The following is a 4,139-nucleotide window of genomic DNA, read 5'->3' as shown; positions in this document are numbered from 1 at the left end:
AAAGCTTTTAGAATCTTAGTTCAAAGTTTAAACACTTAATAATTTAATTGGAAGTAATTAATCGATTCTCCCCTTTCAAGAATTAGATTATCCTAGACCATCCAATGATACGTAAACACCACAATTCCCTGACATTGAACATTTATTCAATACAAAATTTATTCTTTTATCTTTTAAAATTCATTCAGGGTTCACTTTTTAAATGTAATGCACTCTTTTTTCATGAGTGTAAATTATGATCATTCTCTCAAATTATATATTACATGGAAACGGTAATTTATTGCTTTCCTATAGTCCGAAATTTTTATTTATATCATAATAAAAAATAAAAAAACAAAACACCTCTATTTGGTCAGAAAATTCTAAAAATACTCAGGCTGCCAAAAGTCTTTGTGGCCCCAAAGACTGGGGGGGGGGGGGGGGGGGGGGGGGGGGGGGCAATTGGCCCTGCGTCCCTGTCTAGGGGCCTCATCTGTGCCACATCTGGCGAGGGATTGATTCCATTTGAGAATTGCTTCCACCGTTCAACCATTCAAATTTTATTGTTATTTGTGCCATTCAAAAAAAAAATGGGGTTGTTATTTCATTTAGAGGCCCTGGACAGGAGCCGTAGGGTCAATTGGCTGCCCTAGTCTTTGAAGTCGTTAAACGGTTTGACGGCCTGGGTAAATTTCAAATTCTCAAACAAGAGGTGTTTTTTTTTTTTTTTTTTGTGTGTAAATATGATAGAAATAAAAATTTCGGATTTATAGCACTACACCATTAGTTTGCACAATGATAGAGGTCAACTTGGGGATCTATAATATACAAAATTTCTAGCTTTGCTAACTTTCTATAAGAAATATTCAGCAAAAATATTAATTCCCTCCGCGTGTACAAGCATAAACAAAAAATAAAACATATAATGATAACATATGTTTGCATATATATATATATAAACAAAGAGAATCATTTCGTATCAGCATCTGAGATGGAAGAAATATTTGAATGTCTTTCAATCAGAAACTAACTGTACGAAAGATTTGATGTATTTTTTCTGTATATATATGCAAAGCTGTGCATTAATTAATAACTCTTAAGTTTTTGTATCTCTCGCCTTATTCTACAATCCATGTGATGTTCAAAGAATTGAGTCGTTTATTTAGTTAATAGAAAATTAGATTCATGACTCAGTCTACTAGATTGCCGATACAGAAACTTAAATTTATTATGTTATCCAAAGGGAAAGTATTGCCACTTACTACAGCTAGCTATATGCAATTTTGAGTCTCGAGCATAAAATTTTGCTACCCACTAAAAAAAGAAATTATTCTTCCTTATGTCTGTATTCCTTATCTATTTTTTAAATATATTTATATATACTAAATGAATAAGTTGTTCGCATTCTTGATATCATTCTTCTGTGTGATATCAATGATATAATTCCAGTGATAAGTACGATGGATATGGCAGAGGATATGAACACGGCACCCAATGGCGGAGGCACACGCTGTAAATAGGGGTTGGATCCCATTTATTTTCAAAATTTTGTGTTTATTAGTAAATTTCTATATAGTTTAGTATAAAATGGTATGGAACTGTCAAATTGACCCCCATTTTCACAGTATAAAAAATTCCTATGCTTGACCTCATTCATATTTGATCTCCATAGTCTGAAGATCTGGCTCTGCCCCTGACAACAACAATGTGTATATGGAACCGACTCAGACAAGGATTTGTTGAATATGTAGGGAGTAAGGGGCTTACTTTTTGCTTCGTATGGATTGTAGTTGGAGGAGATGATCATGTTTTTCTTTTGCTTTTAAGACCTTGGTAATTTTTGCTTTGATTAGGGGTAGTATTGAAAATGTAATAATGAAGTTTAATGTGTAGTTGTTTGTTATTGATTAGGGTAAGAACTGTAATATTCTGGTAATAGGTGTAACAGGTAGATATAATATTAATTTACGGAATTGATACTAGATGTTTAATATCATGATACAAAAATAATATGCTTGTCTGATTTTGGAATTCAATAATAAATCGCTGGGAATATCTCATTTTGGTCAAAAATAACTAAATAAATAAGTTGTTCACATTTAAATTTCTAACTATTTATATTTAGTATGCAAAAAGTGTCTAGTGTTCACTATTTTTTTTTAATGAACTTAGAAAGTTTACTATATAACAACTTTTAGAATTTTTAATCATAGTAATTTAAGGTATACCTAATTTTATTATCGCATACTTCAAAAGAAATTATCATGTATAAAATTCTTTTTGAAAAAATATATATATACACATTTGATTGCAAATGAAGGTTGCAGAAAAGGGGTGGGTAGTCACTTCTTGTAAAATGCAAAATAGTGTTAAATAAGTGAAGAACCGAAATTTTTATTTGTAGCACCAAAAAAAAAAAAAAGATAAACCAAAACATTCTAAATTTGGGAGATTTTCATATTTACCCGGGTCACACAGCCAATCTACGGCCCATTTAGGGGGGGGGGGGGATGCAGATTGGCTTAGAGGTCCCCCAAAATTACAAAAAATGTATTGTAATATGAGTAGGATTAAAATACATCATTGGTTTTGTGCCCCAATCATACCTCATGTCTTTATCTCTCTTTACAAAGTTCAAACAGGTCGATCCGAACCGTTCATCTTGTTCTACATACTAAAATGTACTTAGAGACCAAATTTTATATTTTTTGGAATTTATTTACTATTTTTTTAGATAGGTACAAAATCACTGCATCTGGACCATCCAAAAACAGTGATTTTGTACCTATCTAAAAAAATAGTAAAAAATTCCAAAAAAATATAAAATTTGGTCTCTAAGCACATTTTAATATGTAGAACAAGATGAACGGTTCAGATCAATTGTTTGAACTTTGTAAACGGAGATAGAGACGTGGGGTATGGTTGAGGCACAAAATCAATGGTGCATTTTAACTCTTCTCTTGTAATATTGAATATATTTAACTGTTGGGGACTTCTAAGCCAATCTGCGGCTCCCCCATAAATGAACCGCAGATTGGTTGTGCGGCCCGGTAAATGTGAAAATCCTCAAAACTAGAGTGTTTGGTTTATTTTTATTTTATTATGGTATTTTAAAAAAAATTCGGGTAGAAGAGTGCCACCGGAATAATAAAATAGAAGTGTGTTATGGAAAAATAAAATAGCGTATAGAAAAATGTTACTCCTCACTCATCTTTTTCTCATATCTTTTACTGTTAAAATATTTTTTAATATATAAATTGAGTAAATTTGTGAGTTATTCAAATTCAATAGCGTAAATATGATGCTATAAATCTTAGAAAGGGAAATACGGAAGTTTGAGGTTTTTGAGAAGTATACATGAAATTCCCATTATTTTTAACGCTGCATTAAGTATTACAAAACTAATAAAAATTAGGGGTACCGCTAAAAACAATAAAAAAATATATAACCCCTCTCTAAAATTCATAACATCATATTTACCCTTCTAAATTTTAAAAAAACACAAATATACTCATTTTATTCTCTTTTCTATTAAAACTCATTTAAATTTATAAAGTACTAATTTTAACTTTAATAAAAAATATAAAAGATCATTTTCTGAAGGCAAATGGATAATTTCTCTACTTCTCATGCTTACACAAGTGTATACTTAAATACCACCATGTACACGCTAGAAGTAGAAAAATGACTCATTTGTCATCCAAAACCGAACATATTTTTTTTATGGTCAGCGGTGATTATCACCAACAAATATATCGAAGATGAAAAAGTTTATTTAAAAGACTCTATTAACTATTTCCTCAATTTATATAAGTCAGCTATCAAATATGGAAGCTGATAATTGTATCCTAAACAAAGTACCCGCCCGCGCCCTCCAACCTTCTAGAATGTCGGCGACAAAAAGATCAAGTTTTACTTCATACAGCGCAATAATAGTACCAATCTTTCTGTTAGAATTTCGCTACATGAAGAGAAAAACGCTCTGTTAAAAAAATTTAACAAAAGCACAGCCAAATGCAACGAAAACCCCTCCAAAATCCTGTAATTTACCATAATAATAATAAAAAAAAAAAACAAAACACCTCTATTTTGGGAGATTTGCACATTTATTTGGGCTGCACAGTCAATCTGCAGCCAGGGGCGGATCTACTGTAGCACAG

This window comes from Carex rostrata, chromosome 22, assembly GCF_964058835.1.
Source record: "Carex rostrata chromosome 22, lpCarRost1.2, whole genome shotgun sequence".
NCBI classification, from domain to species: domain Eukaryota; kingdom Viridiplantae; phylum Streptophyta; class Magnoliopsida; order Poales; family Cyperaceae; genus Carex; species Carex rostrata.
This window is presented reverse-complemented; position numbering follows the sequence as displayed.